Source organism: Polypterus senegalus, chromosome 11 (genome assembly GCF_016835505.1).
Source record: "Polypterus senegalus isolate Bchr_013 chromosome 11, ASM1683550v1, whole genome shotgun sequence".
Classification (NCBI taxonomy): Eukaryota; Metazoa; Chordata; class Cladistia; order Polypteriformes; family Polypteridae; genus Polypterus; species Polypterus senegalus.
Window position 1 is genome coordinate 145049118 of NC_053164.1, and position 25683 is coordinate 145074800.

The 25683-nt window shown below is 35.6% G+C and overlaps 1 protein-coding gene across 11 annotated transcripts in view; it reads left to right on the forward strand.

Moving 5' to 3' along the window:
• plekha5 (pleckstrin homology domain containing, family A member 5) overlaps nucleotides 1-25683 on the forward strand; it is a 461083-nt gene that overhangs the window by 169567 nt on the left and 265833 nt on the right. The window contains exon 1 of one of the 11 annotated variants that reach the window (XM_039769754.1): nucleotides 10427-10560. The exons of the other annotated variants lie outside the window; for them this stretch is intronic. The gene's annotated coding sequence lies outside the window, so the exon portion shown is untranslated. Of the gene's footprint in view, nucleotides 1-10426; nucleotides 10561-25683 lie in introns of those variants that run through there. 11 annotated transcript variants of the gene reach the window in all.

The following is a 25683-nucleotide window of genomic DNA, read 5'->3' on the forward strand; positions in this document are numbered from 1 at the left end:
AACTTCACACCAAACAGAAACGAACTTGTTGCCAAAAAAAGATGCCAGGCGTCCAGCTCTAAAATGACATATGAGCAAAGACAACTGAATGATTTGATTTGTTATTGCTGAAAGGAACACATTTTATTTATATTTCTAGGTTTTGTTATGCAGCATGTTCATATTTGAATTTGTATAATTTTGACAGGATATATTTTTATGGAGAGAAAAATTTTTTGGGATATTTAAAATCTAAGTTTATTTTTTATATTAAATTACATATTAGTAAAGAAATTTGAATGTTTGTTCTTTTAACGTTTACTTTATTTCTAACTTGTATAATTTAGACAGGATATATTTTTATGGAGAGCAAAATATTATAAGTTGTTTAAGGTTTGAATTGATTTATTCACGAATAATATTCCTGTCTGTTTTTACCATTCCTACCAAAGATATTTCTGTCGACTCAATAAAAATTCCTTCTATTTAAAATTTAAATAGAACTTGAACAAATACGATAGTTCATAATATCCACACAGACTTGCACATAAGAGCGGGAGTCATCCGTTTTAACAAACAGCGTATTGCACTGATACGAAATAGCTGTGTGTGTATATATGTAGATATGTATGTATATGTATATATATGTTTATATATGTGTGTGTGTGTGTATATGTGTATATATATATATATGAATTTGTATGTATATATGTGTGTGTATATTTATGTGTATATGTATAGATATGTATATATATATGTTTATGTGTGTGTGTGTGTGTGTAAATATATATATATATATATATATATATATATATATATATATATATATATATATATATACTGTATATATGACAGCAACACTGATCACTCACAACAGTGACAAAACAATTACATTGACAATCATGTTACGTTATTTTCAAAATGTTTCCTTTTCTTTTCATTGCTTCTTTAACACACTACTTCTCATTCTGAACGGGTATTTTGCTAGTATATATATATATATATATATATATATATATATATATATATATATATATATATATATATATATATATATATATATATATATATATATATATATATATATATATATATTGCTGGCCCCAAGGATGATGTCACTTCGGGCACAAGGACACCACTCCCAGTTCCGGCATAGATGACGTCACTTCCCTTCCAGCCCTTTAAAACTGCCATCTTGCCTCAGTAAAGGTAGTTCTGTTCTGGACTCTGAACTAAGCACATCGTGCTATTTACAACTACTTTTGCAGCCGATTCAATTATATGGGTGGCTGCCCCAAATCTTTATGATGTCTCTGACTCATTCTTATCACAAGATATACACATATATATATATGTAATATATATATATATATATATATATGCATATATATACATATACCAATATACATATGTAGCAAAATACCTGCGCTTTGCAGCAGAGAAGTAGTGTGTAAAAGAAGTAATGAAAAAGAAAAGGAAACATTTTAAAAATAACGTAACATGATTGTCGATGTAATAGTTTTGTGACAATTATGACTGTTGCTGTCATCAAGGATTTCATTATCATTATTTCTTTCAATCAGGTTCGTATTTGGACAGTGTGCACAAAACCACGCTTTTATCAGGGCTTTCGTCGGGTAGTCTCTTGAAATGAAATTTCCCTCCAATAAGTCCTAGAAACGCGCTTTTTTCCGACTCTTATACTTTTGTAGCTCTGATGTGTGCATCAATGTAATCGATGTACCAGGAAATCATGCATTGACAAAAGTTACCCTTTGCTTGGAATGCAAAGTGTGATTAAATGCGTTATTTTTTTTACGCGTTATGGAGTTGCATTGAAGCATTGAAGCTTCTCAGCTGTGCTTGTGCTAAGAAAAGGAAACATTTTAAACAGTAACGTAACATGATTGTCAATGTAATAGTCTTGTGACTGTTATGAGTGTTGCTGTCATCAAGGATTTGATTATCATTATTTCTTTCAATCAGGTTCGTATTTGGAGGACGTGTTGTGTTCAAGTTTATTCCGTGTTTGTCAACCGTTGTAAAGATAACGGGTTTCATTCATTGAAGTGTTCACCACCCAAATCGGAACTCGTGAATGTAAGATGTTCAGCAGGCATTCCCGGTATTAAGTTGTGGAAATTGCCTGTGAATATTTAGCGGTAGCATGTGTATGAACTTAATTTAATCTTTTCCAGTCCTGCAAAGTCAGTTGACGCGAGCCGCTCGGAGTACATGCATCAAAGCTTCTGAGCTGTGCTTATGCGATCTCGCGATGCCCACGACTTTATTTAATGTTAGCTAAGACCCGGCACTTCAAAGTTTCTTGTTACAGCAATTTTAACTCCGCAACAAAGTGATCCAAAGTCTTGTTTATACCTCGTGTCTTTTCATTAAACGTGTATCTCGCGAATACCATACTCGTCGTAGGCATGACAAACGGCAGCGGGAGTGTGTCTATAAACTTAATTTAAACTTACGGCTCACACCGTGCTTTTTTCCCCGCAGTTGTGTAATTCGGTTTTTGTTCAGCACTCTTTGGAACTGTTGCTTTTTGTCTGTGCACTGCGTCAGTTCACGTGAGCCTCTCGGTGTACATGCATCGAAGGTTCCCAGCTGTGCTGGTGCCATCTCGTGCGATGTCCACGGCTGTATTTAATGTTAGCTAAGACCCGGCATTTAAAAGTTTCTCTTGCAGTTTCGCTGAGTTTGTGCCAAACACCATCCTGACCATTTCATCTTCGTCTGCATAAGCACAGTCCTAAACCTATGAATATTTAGCGGCAGTGTTTCTATTGGATTGCCGCTGACGGACGGCCTTATATGGGTAGGCACTAAATTACGTGGGAGGCGTAAGTCCGCCTCCCACGGCCATCGAGCAGACGTTTGTAATAGTATATGGACGATAAAATAGTAAGCTGTAAGGAATGAGCCTGCCAAATTTCAGCCTTCTACCTACACGGGAAGCTGGAGAATTAGTGATGAGTCAGTAAGCGAGTGAGTCAGTCAGTGAGTGAGTGAGTCAGTGAGGGCTTTGCCTTTTATTAGTATAGATTATTGTATATGCTTTATCCCCAACTTCCCTTCTATATCCATAACCTTAGGCAATTAGATGTAGTAAAAAGACAAGCAGGAGTTAAGTTACACATAAAATAATGTATTACGGATAATATTCTTAAATAATAACAAAATGCAAAGTACATTTGAATATTGGCAACCATGCAATCTGGTGAAATGGTGATGTGTAATTCAGGTGGCACACAGAGTTGTAGTTACTTAATGTCTCTAGTTAAGGCATCATTGGTGCTCAGCTTTTAGCCACATGTCTGTTCAAAATGGCTGAAGCTGTGCTCATCATTGTGTTGTCTTTAGTTCATGGTGTGACGGTCTTCTTCAGTTGTTAGCAAGAGAAAGATATTTCTGCATCACCACAGGTTAGCAAGAGAGATGCTTCTTCATCATATGTTGGTTAGAGAGAGAGAATGTGGTTGAGCAAGCAAATTTATAAGTTTTCTGTCCAACCCCTTACAGCCAATAGGATATCATGGTACTTAAAGCCCTCTGAGACAAGCCAATTCCAAACAGCCATATCTCAGACCAATGGGGGGAAATAGTGCATCTTAACACCTGCAACCCCCCAAGACCATATGTTAAGCTAACCTGGCTTTGTGTGGGGGATGAAAGAAAAGATTTTAGCAAAGAAATACTCATCAAACTGGTTTAAGACACATCCCCAAATCCTGGCATAAAATTATAAAGAGACAATCGTAAAAGGGGGGCAAACACAAATGCCTCTGACCAAAGTAACACTAAATTACATTGCTTCGCCTTATTCTTTTCTGTATATATAATCTTCATTTGGATCTTGATCTTTGTTTGTCCGTGAATGAATTAGAAGAAGAAGCACTAAATGGCAGTAGAGTGACATCTAAAACATAGGCATTGCATTAAGAATCTCATCCAGGCTTATACTACTAAAGACTGTAGTACTCCAGTCACACCTCAAAACACAGACATTCAAACTAAACAAATTGTTGTGCTTTAAATTAACTAAAGAGATCTTCATTTAGATCTTGATCTTTGTTTGTCCGCGAATTCCACGCATGCATAGACCACCTTCCAGTTTAGTAAGTTGTTGTTACTCACGGATGTCAACAATGTGCCGGAATAACGAATGGGGTGGTGGACAGTGCTACACTGGTTAGCTCCTGAGGCCCGGTTAGAGAATGAGATTGCCGAAGAGAAAAGGTACGTGCCTACTTAACATATGAATGAAAGAAAGACAGTGGGTAAAATGAATGACAACATAACAGCACGTTCCGGAAATTATTATTGTTATGTTGTAGCCGGCGAGTGCTGCGCGTGTCACAGTTGTACCTTGGCTTGCTCACATGTCAGTGAAGTGATCCATATTTATGCTTTAACACTAGAATTACCAGAGCCTACGAAAAAACTCGTAATTCCGTCCCACCTTAAATTGCTTCTTAAATCCCTTCACACCTCTCCGGCAGCGTCCTTTGTCTTCTAAATGTTCTGATAAAGAGAAGCTAGGTGCAGCCGGCTATTCCATCCCCCCACCAATTTAGAACGTACACGAACTTCTCCCAGCTCATGCCTTGATTGAGTATCTGGGAGTGAAGTGGAGTTTTAGAGTGGAAATAATAGATCGTTATTTGGAACACACGCATTTCATGTTTGTTCCGTTTCTACAGTAATCTGTGTAAACACATTGCTAAAACAGAAATGTTTTTTATATTCTAGTAGTAGATGACAAAATGTAGGCATAAACTATATAATGTATGAAGCCTGAAGTCCAAATAGCAAAGAAACATTTTCACAAGAATAACACAACAATTGCACTTTTATTCAAAAATATAACTGCAGAAACAAAAAGCCGCCTTAGCATGCGACATTGACAGCCATTTATTGTAACTGCCTCCGTGGTTCAATAGAATCAGTTCCCGCTTGGGAATCAAAAGGTCACGAGTTCGATCCTGCGCCCCTTCGGTTTGAGAAGTAAACTGCTATTAGTCTTACTATCTTAGAATAAAAGCATACATTTGATTTCAGTCTGTAACAGCTGGTGCAATTTATGATCCTTGTAAAGGTTTGCTTTTTTTTTTTCTTTAATTCACTCTTCATTCTCTCAGTCGCGTTCAGAATCAATCCATGCAACCCCATCTGACACGGCTGTTTTCACTAAAGATGCGCTCTTTAGCTCTGCAGTGTACCACGATGCATACTAACTCCCCAGCATACAGCAACATGCGGGGACTGGCAGGAACACTCAATAAAACTGAATAAAAAGAAAATCAAGTGACGGTGAGATACGAAGAAGGCAGCTTCGCCAGCGTTTGTGTGTCAGAACCCTTTGGGGGGGGTGCGTTAGTATGCATCGTGGTACAACGCAGAGCTATAGCGCGTCTGTATTCTGTTTCTTTTGTACTCCAGGGCATGCAGAGGAGAGAATGGTAAAGAGCAGTAACTTCTGCGCTATATGCAATCATCAGACACTCCCCATCTGCCCGTTGTTTTGTTATACTTTTACACTAACATATGTTTCTGTGTTTGAGCATGCTCAAACGGGCATGCTCAAAAAATATACGTGTAATGCCACGAAAAGTACACGCAGACACTTCATTTTGCAAACAAAACAAGTGCACTTTTATTCAAAACTGCCTGTATAACCGAAGAAAAAAGAAAGCAAGTTACAGTAGGCGATTGATACGACAGCTTGCATGGTGCAATGCTAAGAAGTGCTGCTTTTCATTCCGAGCTATATAAAATCATCACATTCAAATATTAACAGTTCCCACACACCCAAGGACCGTCCTTCCTACATTTACAACACGTGTACTTGTTGCAGTGCACACACCTCTCTGTGCTATGGTTCCTATTACACTGAATGAGCACCTGACACTGTACTTTCTTCCCTGGGAGAAGGTCCCGCATCAGAGAATTTCCAGTTCCAGCATAAATTAACACCCGATCTGACGCTGTTCGTTTTCAAATAATATTGCATTAGTGCGATGATATTTTCACATTTATTGTCTCTTTGTTTCAGGTGTGTAATAGAAACCACAGCATAGAGAGAAGTGCGTACATTGCTTCTTACAGGAAAAGGCGATGGAAAAAGTGCACTTGAATAAAAGTGCACTTTTGTTATACTTTTACACCAGTATATGTTCTTGTGTTTGAATGACACGGGCAGATGGGGAGTGTCTGATTATTGCATATAGCGCCGAAGTTACTGCTCTTTACCATTCTTTCCTCTGCATGTCCTGGAGTACAAAAGAAACAGCATACAGGAACATGCGGGGACTGGCAGGAACACTCAATAAAACTGAATAAAAAGAAAAGCAAGTGACGGTAAAATACGAAGAAGGCAGCTTCGCCAGCGTTTGTGTGTCAGAACCTGGTTGGGGGGCGGGGGGGAGGGCTGAGGGGGTGTGTTAGTATGCATCGTGGTACACTGCAGAGCTAAAGAGTGCGTCTTTAGTGAAAACAGCCGTGTCAGATGGGGTTGTATGGATTGATTCTGAATGCGACTGAGAGAATGAAGAGGGAATTAAAGAAAGAAAAAAGCGAACCTTTACAAGGATCATAAATTGCACCGGCTGTTACAGACTGAAATCAAATGTGTACTTTTATTCTAAAATAGTAAGACTAAGAGCAGTTTACTTCTCAAAACGGAGAGGTGCAGGATCGAACTCGCGACCTTTTGATTCCAAGGCGAGAACTGATTCCATTGCACTACGGAGGCAGTTACAATAAACGGCTGTCAATGTCGCATGTTAAGGCTGCTTTTTGTTTCTGCAGTTATATTTTTGAATAAAAGCGCAATTGTTGTGTTATATTTGAACCTTTTATGAAAATGTTTCTTTGCTATTTGGACTTCAGGCTTCATACATTATATAGTTTATGCCTACATTTTGTCATCTACTACTAGAATATACAAAACGTTTTTGTTTTAACAATGTGTTGACACAAATTACTGTAGAAACAGAACAGACATGAAATGCGTGTGTTCCAAATAACGATCTATTATTTTCACTCTAAAACTCCACTTCACTCCCAGATACTCAATCAAGGCATGAGCTGAGAGAAGTTCGTGCACGTTCTAAATTGTTGGGGGCTATTCCAAGCTTCTCTTTATCAGCACATTTAGAAGACAAAGGACGCTGGCGGAGAGGTGTGAAGGGATTTAAGAAGCGATTTAAGGTGGGACGGAATTATGAGTTTTTTCGTAGGCTCTGGTAATTCTAGTGTTAAAGAGCCTGGATACCTATGTGTCCCCCTTTTATAACCATTGCTCCATGTATATTGCCTTACTCTTTGAATTGCCACAAAGCAACCTGCGAGATTGGAAAAAGGTTGAGAAAACATCGTGAGATGAAATGATAGCGTCGTGAAAACGAGACGGACTGTGAACGGACAGAAGCAGAAATGCAATAAAGACATACAAAACATTTATCACGTTATATGCAAAATCTTACATCACAACAGCTACCTAAAAGAGCAAACTAAAGTGCAAGATACCATAGGCAATCACCTCAGCATCCCAGTGCCATAAACAGAGATGCAGTCTTCCCATTTGGACTTTGTATGCAATGCACTGATTAGACAACCTATTCTCAGCCACATGGCACTTGTGGTGCTTGATGAGAAGTATAATCGCCTTGTCAGTTAAAGATTTTATATATATTTAACACCATTCTTCCATTTATAAATGCCACAAATTTAAATAGTCACTTAATGGGATAATTTCATAATTATTTTTGCGATGGGAAGAAAATTCAGTTTTGCTAAAAATAATATATTAATATTAGGTTAAAAGTAACTTGAGCCTAGGTGGCCTTACTGGTTCCCAGGTCTAAGTTCTGTTACACATACCTGCAAACAAAATATGATGACTCATCAAGAAAGAGAAATGTTACCTTCACAGTGACCTCTCTATGCAAGGTATAACTTGGCTAATCCCCGGTCATTATGTTAGTCTTTAAAAACTCTGCCACTTCATATACTCTGGAGGAGGAAGAAAAGGGCCATGATGCATACAACAGGAATCTCACCTTCTGCTGCAAATAAGACTGCTTGAAAGTTTTTGTTTTTTTTGTAAGCAGTGTAAGAAAAAAAAGGTAATTTGCCACTCATTGATCATTGATGTGGCCAGTAATGGACAATACCATCAGCCATCACCTCAGTCCTAACCATATAATGTTTTCACATAAAAATGCTTTAATTTAACAGTTAAAAATTTAAACAGATTCAGTGACTTTTTTTTTTAATGGACACATGTACAGAGATAACTGTCATTTTGTCAGAAGTGTGCAGTATAGGTGGTATGAGCACAAACATCAAATTGTTAAATTGGTGCTAATACAAAACATAATTTATTATTACAATATTTCTGCTTTCTATGGATGTGTACCATATGAAAATTTCTTTAAATGTGAAGTAGTGCCCCTTTGTTTGCCAAGTTCAACTAAATTAACAGCCAGCAATGAAGCTTGGGAAAGATTCATATCTGGATAAAAAGTGATGGATTTGCTCCAGAGAATAACATTTGAATACTCTTTTAAGACTACAGGATTTCAGTTACCTTATTAGAGAGAAAAATGAATTTTCTGGAGATGTTCATGATATTATAAGCTAGCTTTAGGAAACAAGTTGACCATTTTTAAAATATAGTTTTTTCGCTCTTCAATTTTTATGAATGATATGATATATGATTGTAATCATATATAACTTGGTAATTTTTCATTTTGCATATGCATTTTAGCATAGTATTTACTGGAAAAAGGCTTTAAAACAATATGAGAACCATTTCTGTGTAGCTTATATTTGTGAAGATACAGCCAGTCAAAGTCCTAATCCCTTCCCCAGTAAGTTCAGAATTTATCTTAAATCTCCCTTAAATATTGATGGAAGACGCATGCAATTTCAGTTACATGGGTTACTCATATGACCAAATCAAAATGCCAAGTTTCATTAAAATCTGTGACAGTGAAGTCCAAAAATGTGATGATTTAACATGGAATTCCACCCAATGCCCTATCTGCATGGTATTTCCCCAAGTAGTCACAGGTTTCTTTGCACATTCTAAACATTAGTTTTACTTTTTAATGAAAGGCCACTTCAAACTTGTTATTTGTGGTTGCTGTCTTGGAAGTGGAAAAACACTTTTCTAATACAGGTTGAAAGTGGGCAATGCATTGTGAAAACTGCCAGTTTGCAAACCTTAACTAACAATACTCCCAGGTGCAGCACGGGGAAGTAACCAGTATGGAGTGAGTACCAGCCCACTTCAGGCACTGAACGCCACTGCAAGTAAGCCAGAAAGTTTTTCCACGTGTAGAACTTTTCTTTAAGTGGTAATTGGAGTTAGTCCATTGAACAATCTGTTCACATCAGATCTTCAGAAGTCGCTTCTAAAACTTATAGATGTGATATTACTTCTCAGGGAGGCGTGTACATGAGATGAAAAGGAAGTGTGCATCTTAGGTGATGCTTCATCTGTAAAAAAAATGCTTGGTTATCTAAAATGCTGAATTCCTTTATTTTATTAGTCTTACACTGTGATTTTTCATTGTGCCTGTCATATTACCTGTGTTGTTTTTTTTTCAAACAGAACTATTACTGATGATTGAGAGCCACCTACAAATGTCTAGTACAATTACTTACCAAATGTCTATGCCTGTTAATTTTGAATCACTTTTTTCCTTTTATGTTTTAAAATCTTTGGATATAGTGCTCCCATGTTTCAGAGGAATGACATGCTAGTCTATGGAAATAATCTGAAGCATTGTTTAAAAACTGTATGTGTGGGAATGATAGATTGAAATATTGTGTAAAAAAAACCCAAAATTTTGATAATTGCAGTACCATTTAATGATATATTTTTAGTAAGAATGATTTAGAAGGTTGATTGTTAGATATGCATCTGGTGAAAGCAGTGTTGTTTTGGGAAATCAATATAGTGTCATTCATTGTTTAACTTCATATTTGTGACCTAGATTTTCTTTCCTGAGGTTTTGTCCTTTCCTTTTGGCAGCCATTTTCTCCACACAGTGGTATGAACAGTAACTCCTAATGCTCCTGCCTTAGGGTGTTATGCTTGTAACTAAATGAAAAAATAAGCAGGTCAACTAATTAAATATATTCCTGTTCAACAGATAACCAGATATCCCATAGAAGTCACAGAGTCAATGAATATCAGCAAAACTTATTTTGAATGTGTTCACATTTTAATGATTTTAAATTGGATTTTTTTCACCTCTTAAACTACATGAAGTAGGCCATTATCTGCAGGCATAAAGCTGTTGGTCTCTCTCTCTCTATTTTTTTGTGTTTGGATACTGAGCATGCTCAAAGCAAACACCTACTGTTTGAGCTTGCAGCAGAGCTCTTCAGCTCTACGAATCTGTCATTGAGCCAAGGAGGAAGAGATCACAGCGTGCCCTTTTGTCATCATTATATATAGAGACATGTGATTTATCTGGTAACTGGTAGCTTTGAAGCGATGCTCACATCCATTGCTTTCTAAACGACTGCTAGACTGAGATTCTGTTCTTTTGCCTGGTAAGCATTTGGTCTTTTTTCCCTTTTTGCTGCCTCCTAATTCTGTTTCCTAGGTTTTAAATTAAAGTTGTGTTGTGTACCTTTAAAATATCACTTTTTTGCATCTTGAATGATGAAATTTACCTTATTAAAAAAATAAACACTAAATTAGAATACTGTTTTGGGAATGTGTCAAATCAAAGGGGGAGTATCTGTGTTTTTCTTCAAGCCTTCATTTTAGCTCTGTGGTTATAATTAGAACTTGTGAATGCAATAGAAAAGGCATTTCTAAATGGTTGATTCAGATTTAAGTCATTTTTGATTATCTGAGTGGAGAATGATGATGAGAAGAATGCAGTAGGTGTATAGATATTTGCTGTTTGAATGAGCAGCCTCAATACATCTTTTTTTAAATGTAAGCATATATTTCATTTATAGCTGTCAAAGCAATAGTAAAACATTTATTACAATGCTTTGTTACTTTATTTAGTTGTTTGTGAAAGTGATGTTTAAAAAATGATTTTGTTTTGTTGTAAATAATAAAAATAAGATCCCCCTCCCACAGTTTGCAGTTTATAGTTAGAAATGCAGTGTATAAATACTTTACATAATTGCACTCATGGTGTGTGTGTGTGTGTGTGTGTGTGTAATTATAATCTGAAATGGACTGACGTGTTTTTGGTTTGTATGGAAAAACATACTTATTTTTTATTTTCTTTCCTCACAAGATCAACAAGGTCCAAACCAAAAAAAAAAAACTCGGCCGTTGGACAGACAGTAAAGGTCCTGCTTTTATTATCACTTTAACAGTTATATGTCAGTCTAAGGACAGTGTAGCTTATGAAATAGATCTACTTTTTTGTTTAAGAAAGGCAGGTGATAAAATTACAGTTTTTAAAAAATTGGCATCTGAAAAATAACCATACCTTACAAATTTACAGCAGAAGTAGTATTTCCAGAGAAACTGACATTTACTGAAAGCTGTGCAAAGAGTCAGTTATAAATTTGGATTGGCTATTAATTCTCACACAAATAATAGCAATTTTTTCAACTTTTAGGCTAATTTTTGAATTGAGCCAAAACTAAGACATTAACAAAATAACACAAACCGTTAACAAAAAATAAGGAATGATCATTCAACATGCCTAAATGCAACTTAAGAACATGTTCTTTACAGTTTTATACATTCCAAATATAAATTAATTGCTAAATTTTTTGTATAGGTTAATATTAATGTGAATGTTTAGATAATAAAAAACAACAAAGCACATTGAGTGCAAAGAACCTTTAATACTGTAAGTGTTTACCCTGTGTAGTTTAAGGTAAAATCTCATAGGAGTTGTAATCTGTACTGAGTACATTCTCTCAAGATCACTTGTTGCACAAGTGTGTATTTACATTCTCTGCACCTTAAGTATCAATAAGAAAAATTGGCTAAGATTATAGACTTTATTCTTAGATGGTTTTCAATGGGTGTCCATTTAGGTGTGCTTGGCTAATTTAATCTCAAAGCTGGTTGATTTTTGATTTGATCTATTTTAGTAAACATGCTTCCTGAAAGTTTCAGGTGCAGTTTCAGCAAAAAGAATGCTCAGTGCTATGTTGCACAAGTGGATACACAGTGCTTGCTGTTTTCTAATGCTTATTCTTTGTGCAGTCTTTTTTTTTTCTTTTTGTGTATTATACAACAATATCTAAAAATGACAAAAGTCTAAGTTAACACTTCAGTACTGTCATTTATGATGTTCCTCACAGTCCTTAGATATGTAAGTTAGGTAAATTGGCATTGCTAAATTTCCCTATACACTATACACTGTGTGTGTTCACCCTGCAATGAACTGGTGCTTTGTCCATTGATCGTTTCTGCTTTTCGCCCAGTTCTTGCTATGATAACTTTGACCATCCCCGCAACACTTCTAAAGATAAACAGATTTAAAAATGGATGGATTAATGAACTTCACTTTATGCATACTCCTCCACTCACCAGTATAACTCACCTTTGCATGGCACTGAACAGCATTTGTTTCAACAAAACCGCATGTCACAAAGTAGCAAAACTGTGGGTGATAGTCTTTTTGATCAGTTTTCAAATGTTTTATTTGAAAGTTCACATGGACAATGAAAAATGCAAATATAAGACCAAATTATAATTTTAATTAACAGTGGTCTGCACTTAAATTTGCTTAGTGTTATTAAATGATTGTTGCAATAGCCCAAACATGAAACTTGTTTTGCTGAGGAAACTTACTTGTGGTCACTTAATCCAGGAAGCACAACGTTGCAAAAGGTAGTGTTAATGTTTTTTTTTCTCCAGGCATGATGCCTGGTCTGATTACTGTTTGTGTATAGTTTGCATATTGTTCCTGTGTTTATGTTGATTTTGTGTATGTACCACAGTATATTATATGCAAATAAAATAATTTTATTGTTTTATTTACTCTGAAGCAGTCACGAATTCATGTGCATGCTCAGTATTCAGTTTGCACTATATCATGATTCATGCCTTACTTCTAGTGCTTGCAGCACCAGCTCCCTTTGACCCATTAATTGAACATCAGAGAGATTGGATGAATAGGGTTCATATGTTAGCGATCAATTATTTATCAAGATTATGATGTAATACACAGTAATTTGAAAAATAACAATTACAAAAGTAAGACAAAGGGAAACATATAAAACAGATATTTAAAAAATCATAATCTTATGATGTAGTGGTCTGTGTGCAGTAACGTGTAAAATGGAGGAGGGTATGATTTTTTGGATTTTTGGAACTAGCTCCATGCAAGGCACATGTCCGTCGCAGAAACCACTCCCCACTTTCACATTCATACTGAACCAGTTTGAAACTTGAAATAGGATGTGTTTGTTTTATGCTTAGATTTACTTTGTGTGTGTATATACAGCATATATATACTGAAGTATTATAGGCTATATTTAGAGCTTAAGTTGCACTTTCAGAGTACTGAAGCTAAAAATTTCTCTGTGGTTTTAGTACAGCAGGCTAATGGTTAACAGTCTATCAAATTAACTCTTAACTCTTCAATTAAAACTGAACTCTTCAATTGCAGCATACAATTATAAACTTAAAAATGCCATATTTTCAAGAAATAATGCGTTTTAATTTTGTTTTCAAGTTGACTTGTCAGATCAAGAATGCAAAAACTAACTGCCATACTCGAGACGTTTGCTGTAACATTTCAAACCAATGATTTGACCTTTGGCACAGACTGTTTCTAGAAGGTCCTAGAATTTTACCCCTGTGTGCAATTGATTTTGTAATTAATCTTTCACATCAAAGTAAAATTCCTTTCCCTGTGGAGACATATGCTGAGTTTAGAATTCAGAGGCAACCTAATCTCTTTTAGAGAGCTCAGATGGTCTGTATAGTTTGTGACCTTTTGAAGTAAAAATGCATAACGTTTGGAACTCAAGGAAATAATGGTAAAACACTAGAAATGTGATCTCTGTGGTGGTTGTGCTCCAAATAATGACTGAGGAGGGGAAAATAAGTAGCTTTGAGAGTTTGTTTTTATTTAACTGACTTTATAGTTGGTTACAGGAAAACATTAATTGAAGTCTACTTTTAAGTTTCTTTGTCCTCGTGTGTATATATGCATTTATGCATATATTTTATGTGTTTCTGTGTATGTATATAATTAATAAACTTCTCATATATGTAATGACATTCATATATTAAACTTAATGGCTTTATTTTGCAATGTATGATATGCCATATATTTGCTGGCTTATTTCTTTATTTGGAACAAAAGATGTGGTTGACCTGGTATTAGATAAAAAGGAAGTGAAAACAATAATGTTAAACTAAGGTTATCAGTATTTTATGTATCTTAAGACTGCTCTTCCATGATTTTCACGTGTTTGTCTGAAGACAGTGACTCTGTCAGGTCAGCTTAAACATTTTATGAATATAAAAAGTGACTGACAGTTGATATAATATGGCATCTCTATTGTGGTTGACTCTTGAGAGTAAATTGTTATTTTTATAGTGATTCATTCCTCACCTAAGTTATATAGTTATGTTCTAGTTATAGAAGTAATGATTGATTAGAAAATTGTAATTTGAAAAGGTAATGAAGTGATTTTCCTTAGCAAATATTCTTAGAGGGGCATTGATTGATTTTTTTTTTGGTGGTTGGGACCAACAATAGATTGTCCACATCCTGTTTACTTCTACACTTTATGGGCCAGATCAAATCATGGCTTACCCCTAACACATATTCATTAATCTTGTATCACAGTATCATTCAATACATATTTGTTATTAAAAACATATCAGTAGTCTACCCTTAGGAGAGATTTATGAGAGAGAGAGAGAATTGTAAGTATAATTAAGTTTGGATGTCTTCAGTAGTTCATCTGATGTTCAAGTGTAAAAATCACTTGAACTATAGTATGTTTAATTTAAAACAAGCTTATTGGCACATTTTTTAAACCTAGTAAACTCTTTACCCCAGGCTTTTTGTTTTCAAACCCACCACTTCCATTTTAAAATGCTAGACACAGTGATTCTGAAGAAATAACATAAAAACATGCAGAACTTATTTTAACTCTAGCTGATTTAATTGTTTAACTTGTTGGTCTTTTCCCACTTATACAGCATTTAGGAAAGCGCTGTAGTGCATGTCTCTCTTTTATAGGAAATCTAGTAATCATTTTATAATTTTTTCATAGTTAAATACATAGCCTACTTTAGATTGACAATCACTGACAATTTGAGTAGACAAAAGTGGGAGCTATTTACAGCTAGTATACTTATTAGTTAATGATAGCTTAAATTGGTGAACACCGAGAAGACAGGAATGAAAATTGAAGTGGCTTCAAACTAGGGTTAAAAGTACTAAATTCATCTACAAGTAACATTTATAAATCCTTACTACATTCCAAAAATGTGTAACAAAACCCAATTTTTTAACTAAAAAAATTGACACCAAAACAAAAAAAGCATGGGAATAATTCACTTAATTTTAGCAGGAGTCCAATTAAAAGCAGACTTTATTTGTCACTGAAACTGGAAGCCACAGTGGGCCACAGAACTGAAGCTGTGAATTCCTAAATTAAATGATAAATTGCTGGTTCCTTTGTTATTTGCATCACATAGTATGTTGGCAGCTGGTTAAAAAATGAGAAGTGAACAAGAGTTAATGCAGACTTTTAAGACTAATAGAAGCGATTAAAGGGTTGCGAGTTTAAACAACCAAGTTAACTAAAGTGAAGTGATTTCTTTAGTCACAATAATTGGCTTTAAAGTATGAAGTTGAGTTAGAACAAAAACCAGTATAATGATACATTTTATTTATATGGCGCCTTTCCCATGCTCAAGGCACTTCACAGACTTTAAGAAAGAACGGCAGGGTATACAGTATATAGCATTGTAGTAAATCAAATAAATAAATAAAGAAGAGTAAGATAGTAATTCAGAGAAAAGCCTAACAGACAACATAATTGATGGTCTATCACACACACACGGGTCACAGTATGAAGTTTAGCCAACCAGGACCAGATTTGTGAAACTCTGCTTTATTGTATAGTAGCTGTGTTAGCTGGCTTTGCCTAAGTTGTTTCTTAATATATACTGTATATCAGTGTTCTCCCCAGATATTTTTTCCAGCCGGGTGGCGCGGGATGGGATAATTTAAATGTGCACTATTTTTATTTGTTAATTATTATTAATTATTTTCCCATACTCAATATGACTTCTTTTTTTTAAGGTTTGACACTTATGCCAGAATATTTTTATTAAGTTTAAGAAGTATCAAATTCAGGATCCGGCAACCCTAACAAAAATTTTAAGTAACAATTGTTATGACATACCAAGAGGCACAAGTATTGTTGCTGTCAGGAAGAAAAGTGAAAACAATGAAAAAAAGTATAGGAAACCTAATGAAGAAAAATTTATAAATATTCTTCAAAGTCAACTTGCATATGCAGAAGGTGTCTTCAGTTAAATATTTATTCTTCTTTTCTTCCTAGAGGCCCAGTTGTCTGCAGCTTTCCCATAATCAAAGTCCCCAGGATCTGGGCATTCCAAGGAGATCAGCGTGAGATTATTTAGCGTGCTTTGATTCATGCGATTTCTCAAACATGTTTTCATCCTTTTAAGGGCAGAAAAACCCCTTTCACATTCAGCTGTGCTCACTGGGATCACTAGCCCAATATGAGCTAGTTTGGCTCAATTTGGAAATGACTGTGAGCTCTGATGTTATCATTTTTAGTAAAATCTTTTTTGGACTAAAAGTCTTTGTATGATTGACTTCTGATCATTTTTGACACAACAGTCCATTCTTGCCTGCTACTTTCAAATTTTAAAATTGGAGGGCTACCACTTTGAAGTAATGATAGAAAAGAATTTCAGCAGACTCACTTGAATCGTGTCTGCATTAAAAACTTTTGAAAAGCTGGAAATAATTGGCATGTCAGGAAATCTTGCATCTAGGTGCTTGCCAACTGTCTCTAGGTATTTATCATATATTACAGTTTTGAATGACATTATATCACTTGGTGTATAAACAATGCAGAGATCTGACCATTCCTCTGCCAAACAATGATGAAGGCTTTGAAAATATCTCCCAGGAGTGTCTTTTAACTCCATGATGGACAATTTTATGGGGAGCAAAATTGGCTCTATTTCGGTAAGATTGACATCTTGCCTTTGCCCAGCCTTAGATAGTGGACAACAAAGGTAATACGTCTGAAAGCATCATCAGAGAGGAAACAAAATTGTACGTTTTAATACATCTGCTTAATCCTTCAGCTGTGATGTCATTTCGTTCAGTGGCCTCTCTTTCCAGCACAGCTGTGACACTCATCATACACTGCCGTAGTGACTGTACTGCAAATTCATGAGACAACCATCTAGTGTCACTGGCCATTTTCAGCTCAGTCTGCGGAATGTTCAGAGTATTTTGGATTTCTATTAAAAACCATACATCCTAACTGAAGAATTTTGGAAGAAATAGAACAGCTGCCTTAAGATGTCGTTCAGTTTTGTTAAATAAGGTACAGCAGCTGCTGCTTGGGCACTTGCAAGGGCCAATCGGTGGATTACACAGTGGCAGTTGACCAAGAGTCCAGATATTTTAACTTTAAGATATTTTTCCACACCCTTCTGTTTTCCAATCATAACAGCCGTTCTATCTGACCCTAGTCCAACTAGATTAGCAGTTTTCAATCCTAGAGTGTCCATCGTCTCACTCAGTGTGTTGGTTATAGTCTCCGCTTTGCCATCAATAATATTGCAGGTTGATACAAAACTAATTCTGACTTCTTCAGTGACCTGGCAAACATAAATAATGTAAATAATTAATTGTTTTACAACTGAGATGGCTGTGGTTTCATCACACAGAATACTGAAAAAATTTTCAGTGTGTATATTTTTTAGTATGTTAGACTTTATTTCTGATGCTAAGACATCAAGCAGCTCTTGCATTATTCTTTCAGAGGTGTAATGTGCATTTTTACCAATATTGAGATGTTGTAAAAAGGAACAACCTATTTCTTTACAGTGTTCCAACAGCTTTTCAAACAACGTTGTATGTGGCAACTCATTTTTTGCCAACCAATACATGGATCTTAAAGCTCCCACAAAGCCATCTCTCTGTAAGCTATTTAGCACAGATACAGATCTTTCAATTTTGCTGATTTCCAGTTTGCTCTAGTACACGCTTTTCTAAAAGGTCAGCAGGAGACTCAATGTGCGTTTTACTTTTTTCATGGTCCAGCAAGCTTTCTTTTTGAATTATTGTGTATGGCACATTTACCCAAAGTAACTCTCTCCTTGGGGGGTGTTTGTTTGAATGTTTAATGCACAAAGAGCACCACATACCACGTTCTTTGACCATTAGCCAATCAAAATCTTTAAACCATTGTTTGTTTATGCCGGATGAGCGTTGCTTAGGTTTATCAATTGGTAGAGTGTGTGCTGAAGAGATTTCTCCTGATGGACCAGCCTCTGCAATGTCTTTGTCTGAAATTGCCACATAAGGAGTTGACACCACACCTTCATTAGTTTGTGGCGTCTCTTTTCTGAAATAGTTGCAGTGTTGTTTTCTGAACACTTTTTTTACTCATATTGGTAAAACGTTTGGAAAAAATTTAAAAGTACTTATGAATAAGACTTTTGAGTGGGAAACTGAGAGCATGTTGGATATTCAATGCACACTTGCACTAAGGCAGGGCAAGATATGAACAAACAAAGGAATGGCAGATGGGCCACTTTAACAAAACCCTCAGCAATTCAGTGTGCCAAAACTTTTGCTCAGGATGCTGCAAGGGTTTCTGCACACTTTTTGCAATATGGACGTAGGTCCAAATATGAGCAAATATAATAACGGCGAATGGGGTCACTTTAACAAAATCCAAAGTAATGCAGAGAAAAAAAACCTTTTCTTCTGGAAACAGTGTGTGCTGCAACGATTTCTGTGCACTTGCAATATAGACACAGGTCCGAATATGAGCAAATATAAGAATGGCAGATAGTCTCTTTAACAAAACCCTGAGCAAATATAAAAACGGTAGCAGGAACCACAGTGAGTGCTACAAGGATTTTTGCACACAGAACACACCTAATGCTTGAAGAACTGTGTGTGTGTATGTATGTGTGTGTGTATATATATATATATATATATATATATATATATATATATATAGCTTATGCAGAGGAAGATGAGATGGTCAGGGTGGTGTTTGGCACAAACTCGGCGAAACTGCGAGAGAAACTTTTAAGTGCCGGGTCTTAGCTAACATTAAATACAGCCGTGGACATCGCACGGGATGGCACCAGCATAGCTGGGAACGTTCAATGCATGTACACCAAGCGGCTCACGTGAACTGACGCAGTGCACAGACAAAAAGCAACAGTTCCAAAAAGTGCTGAACAAAAACCAAATTACACAATTGAGAAGGCAGCAAAAAAATATGAAGCGTGTGATACATACAAGCATTTTCATAAGTACAGCTACTGCGGAAACAAAGCACACGATGGAAAAAGTCAATGTCCCACTAAAGGAAGACAGTGTAAAAAAAAACCCGAGCAAAACTCATAACACTCACAAAACAATTACTGCATATTGACATATTATCATGTTACGTTATTTTTAAAATGTTCCCTTTTCATTTTCATAACTTCTTTAACACACTACTTCCTGCTGCGAAGCCAGGGTATGTATGTGTATATATATATATATATATATATATACAGTGGTGTGAAAAACTATTTGCCCTTCCTGATTTCTTATTCTTTTGCATGTTTGTCACACAAAATGTTTCTGATCATCAAACACATTTAACCATTAGTCAAATATAACACAAGTAAACACAAAATGCAGTTTTTAAATGATGGTTTTTATTATTTAGGGAGAAAAAAAAATCCAAACCTACATGGCCCTGTGTGAAAAAGTAACAGAAGTTGGAAAATTAGTGATGAGTGAGTGAGTCAGTGAGGGCTTTGCCTTTTTTAGTATAGATATATATGAATATGTGTGTGTGTGTGTGTATATATATATATATATATATATATATATATATATATATATATATATATATATGCCAGCAACACTCATGACAATGACAACACAATTACATTGTCAATCATGTTACATTATTATTAAAATGTTTCCTTTTCTTTTCATTACTTCCTTAACACACTACTTTCCGCAAGTCGCGGTATTTTGCTAGTATAAGTATATATATATATATATATATATATATATACTGTGTATATATATATATATATATATATATATATATATATATATATATATATATATATATATATATATATATATATATACTGTATATATATATATATATATATATATATATATACTGTGTATATATATATATATATGTATATATACTGTGTATATATATATATATATATATACTGTGTATATATATATATATATATATATATATATATATATACTGTGTATATATATATATATATATATATATATACATGTACAGTATTCTTCCCCCGACGGAAGGCTGCTGCGATTACATTAATCGCAAAGGGTGGCCATCTATTGTTCTCCAGGCCCTTGTTGACGACAGGTGCATGATACGAGACATTTGTGTTGGCACTCCTGGAAGTGCCCATGATGCAGCTGTGTTTGCAGCATCGGATCTGTACAGGTGAGCCTACCTTTCAACATCCCTTCTCAGTGCGATAACAACTGAATTAGTACTGTGACCTGCTTCCCTTAAGGTTTTTAATTAAAACTGAAATTTGAATTAATACAAAATAACGACGTTTAATCAAAAAAAAACTAAAGTTAATATTAATGAGAAAATTTCTCATATTTGCTAAAACATCTGCCATTTGATAATAAGAAAAAAATATTTAGATAATGAAACACACTGTTTATTAAATATTTTGACTGGCACAGTAAATTACCTTTGCGATTTTTGTATTATTTAAACATCTGAGAGACAGTTGATGTGGAGAGAGTTCAGGTACCCCTTTTAGTAGCAGGAGACCCAGCCTATCCGCTACTGCATTGGCTCATCACGAGAAATAACGAGTCTCTTCATCAGACCATGCGATCCACTCCGCCAATCTCGTTTTGATTGCACGTGATGAAAATGTATCATGTGACACATTTATTTGCGTTAAAGCCCTTTTTTCCGACAAAAAGTGTTTCCAATGTAGTTTTTGCGAAATCTGAAGTATCGATATGGAATTTATGCGCTAAAGTTAAATGGAAAAATATTATGTTGACATGTACAACATTTCATCAATAATTAGCATTTCCATCAGCTATATCAGTAAAAAAAATTTGAAGCACTAAATATTTTTTCGCAAAAACTCCTTGTATGGAAACCTGGTTTATGTCAATTTATTTATATAGCACATTTAAAACAATATAGGAATGCTGTGGTCAAAGTGCTTTACAATAAAAGAAGAAAAAAACATACAATTAACAATAAAAACAAATACAAATAAAATAAATGAACATAAATAAAATAAATAATTAAAAGAAGTAAGATTACATAATCACAATGAGGAAACCATCAGTATTACTGAAGGTCACAGAAAGCAAGTGAATAGAAATGAATCTTTAATCTTGTTTTGAACAGTTCAATTGTAGATGACTCTTTTATGTAATGAGGTAAAGAGTTCCACAAGCAAGGAGCAGCAGCTGCAAAAGCCCTGTCCCCCATAGTTTTACACTTGGCATGAGGGACAACAAGAGTCAACTAACCAGAAGATCTAAGCACTCTAGATGACCTATGTAAAGCAGATAATTCAGATTAATAGGCAGGAGCAAGCCCATGTAAAGATTTAAAAACTAGCAACAAGATTTTAAAATCAATTTGAAAACTGACAGGCAGCTAGTGTAAAGAAGCTAATGTTGGAGAAACAGAATCAGACTTTCTTGCCCCAACCAGAAAGCGAGCAGCAGCATTCTGGACCAACTGTAACCTATGTATCAGGGATTTGCTAATCCCAGAATACAGCAAGTTGCAGTAATCAAGGCAAGAAAAGATAATAGCATGAGTAGCTTTTTCAAGATCCCTGGAAGACAATAAAAGCTTGATCTTGCCTAAAAGACGAAGCTGGAAAAAGCCACTCTTAACTACAGAATTAATCTGTTTCTCAAAAGAGAGATTACTGTCAAAAATAACACCAAGATTGCGGACTTGAGGTTTGCAAAAGACAGAGAAAGAGCTGAGAAGTCCAAGACCAATTTGGGCTTCAGCTGATGAACTCACTATAAGCACCTCCATTTTACTTTGATTCAGATCAAGAAAATTATTAGCCATCCATGATCTTCGTTCAAACAGACAGTTGTGCAGTTGATTCATTGCAGAGTTGCAGACGGGAATATTAACCTGTGTATCATCACAATAGCAGTGAAAAGAAATATTACATTTCCTAAAAATAGCTCCAATAGGGTAAAGGTATATAGAGACTAAAATAGGACCCAAAATGGATCCCTGAGGAACACCACATTTAAGAGGAGCAGTAAAAAGTGACAAGTGTCTACCAATTAGATATGACCTGAACCAGTTAAGAGCAGCCCCTTTAGGCCCAACAAGATGTTCATGCCGCAACAGCAATATCTCATGGCCAATAGTGTCAAAGGCAGCGAAAAGGTCAAGTAGGACAAGGACTGCAGCGCCATCTGAGTCAGTAATAATAGAGATGTCATTGAATACTTTCAGGATGGCCATCTCAGCACCATGATAACACCTAAAGCCAGATTGGTAGATCTCAAATAAATTATTGGAGTTAAGGTGATCAACTAATTGATTATAAATAATTCTTTGTAATATTTTAGCCAGAAATGGCAATTGGGAAATTGGGAGAAAATTGGCTAAAACTTCAGGATCTAATTCTGCCTTTTTTAGACAGGGATGCACCGCAACATGTTTAAAAAATGAGGGCACAACCCCCTCACTAAGTGAGTAGGATTAACGGTGTCAATATCATCAAGGATGTTTCTTACCTCTACCATGGATTGTTTACCCTCCTTCCATCAGGGAGATGCTAAAGGAGCCTTCGGTCCCACACAAGCAGGTTCAGGAACAGAATGAATAAAGCAGTTTGGAATCTGCATGTTATATTGTTCATATTTGTTCAGCAGTTTAAAAAAAATAGAGGGAACAATATAGTATTATGTCATTATGTTATAGTTTTTGGAGGATGAGGAATGCTCAGCTTGAAATTAATAGTTTATTACTCTTACTTACTGTTATAAGATCTATCTGTCAAACATGCAAATTCTTCCAGATTTTATTTGATTTTTTTTGTTGTCATTGTTGACATTCCTTCGCACTTCTTTTTGGAAGAATTATAAAGCCCCTCTTATGGTGACTCGGATTAGTTGACTGAGTATAAGGTCAGTGTGAAGCACAGAAGCTGCAGCCCTGTGCTTTTCGTGTTTATTTTTTAACTACCAGTTTAAATTGACATAATGCATGTAGTGTTGGGAAAAACTCCCATATTTATATTTAAATATTTTAACATGACATCACTTTCAGCTATTCTTAAAAAGTAAATACATTGAAACTGAGAAAGTTGTGCTCCTTTTTGCAAATTGAAAATATAAATTTATCCTGTTCAGAAATACAAAAACATATAAATAAAAAAAAAAAATTTCTCTACAGACTTTTGTGTACTTTTTTATAATTTGTTTTTACATTTACAGCATTTGTGCCTCCTTGCTATGGCTCCCACACTCCTTTCACAACACTTACAGGCAACATTCTTTTAACTTTCACTGCTCTTCAATATAGTTTAGACAAATCTGCTGCTGCTACCACTGTTGATTTTCTTTCTTTTTTTTCCTCTGTTCTTCATGCAACCACTTTGGCTTGCAGAACACACCAGCCAGCTTCTTCCCTCTGCTACAACTACAGGTGTCTGGAGTGAACTGCCTGCAGAGGAGTCATTTCATTCAAGTGCACTCTAATAGTCCTCCAACTGCTCATTCTTCTCCCTACTATAGCCTAGCCACCACTGCAGGGTAAGAAGGCATGATGGAAAGATCCAAGGTATTCTTATGCTGGCTACTGAACAAGAAGATTTCTTTTCCTAACATAATAAAGTTGTCTAACAGGATATACAACAGGGAGCATGCCTGCTGAAGGAGAGAGAAGAATATGCCAAATCTATCAGTTATGGACAGGTTTTATCACATTCATTCCATTTCACTTATTATTTCTGTTTTAACTCCTGAAATAAACTGGATGTGCTGATCCCACTTAGAACTGCAATTGTCATTTTCAAACTTTGCATTTTAAATTTGTTTGTTTTATCTTCTATACAGTGGTGCTTGAAAGTTTGTGAACCCTTTAGAATTTTCTATACGTTTGCATAAATATGACCTAAAACATCAACAGATTTTCACTCAAGTCCTAAAAGTAGAGAAACCAGTTAAACAAATGAGACAAAATATTTTACTTGGTCATTTATTTATTGAGGAAAATGATTGAATATTACATATTTGTGAGTGGCAAAAGTATGTGCACCTCTAGGACTAGCAGTTAATTTGAAGGTGAAATTAGAGTCAGGTGTTTTCAATCAATAGGATGACAATCAGGTGTGAGTGGGCACCCTGTGTTATTTAAAGAACAGGGATCTATCAAAGTCTGCTCTTCACAACACATGTTTGTGGAAGTGTATCTTGGCATGAACAAAGGAGATTTCTGAGGAACTCTAAAAAAGAGTTGTTGATGCTCATCAGGCTGGAAAAGGTTACAAAACCATCTCTAAAGAGTTTGGACTCCACCAATCCACAGTCAGACAGATTGTGTACAAATGGAGGAAATTCAAGACCATTGTTACCCTCCCCAGGAGTGGTCAACCAACAAAGATCACTCCAAGAGTAATGCGTGTAATAGTCGGTGAGGTCACAAAGGACCCCAAGGTAACATCTAAGCAACTGAAGGTCTCTTTCACATTGGCTAATGTTCATGTTCATGAGTCCACCATCAGTAGAACACTGAATAACAATGGTGTGCATGACAAGGTTGTAAGGAGAAAGCCACTGCTCTCTAAAAAAAAAAATTGCTGCTTGTCTGCAGTTTGCTAAAGATCACATGGACAAACCAGAAGGCTATTGGAAGAATGTTTTGTGGATGAATGAGACCAAAATAGAACTTTTTGGTTTAAATGAAAAGCGTTATGTTTAGAGAAAGGAAAACACTGCATTCTAGCATAAGAACCTTATCCCATTTGTGAAACATGGTGGTGGTAGTATCATGGTTTTGGGCTATTTTGCTGCATCTGGGCCAGGATGGCTTGCCTTCATTGATAGAACAATGAATTCTGAATTATATCTGAGAAATCTAAAGGAAAATGTCAGGACATCTGTCCATGAACTGAATCTCAAGAGAAGGTGGATCATGCAGCAAGACAACGACCCTAAGCGCACAAGTGGATCTACCAAAGAATGGTTAAAGAAGAATAACGTTAATGTTTTAGAATGGCCAAGTCAAAGTCCTGACCTTAGTCCAATCGAAATGTTGTGGAAGGATGTGAAGCGAGTAGTTAATGTGAGGAAACCCACCAACATCCCAGAGTTGAAGCTGTTCTGTATGGAGGAATGGGCTCAAATTCCTCCAAGCCGGTGTGCAGGAATGATCAAAAGTTACTGGAAACGTTTAGTTGCAGTTATT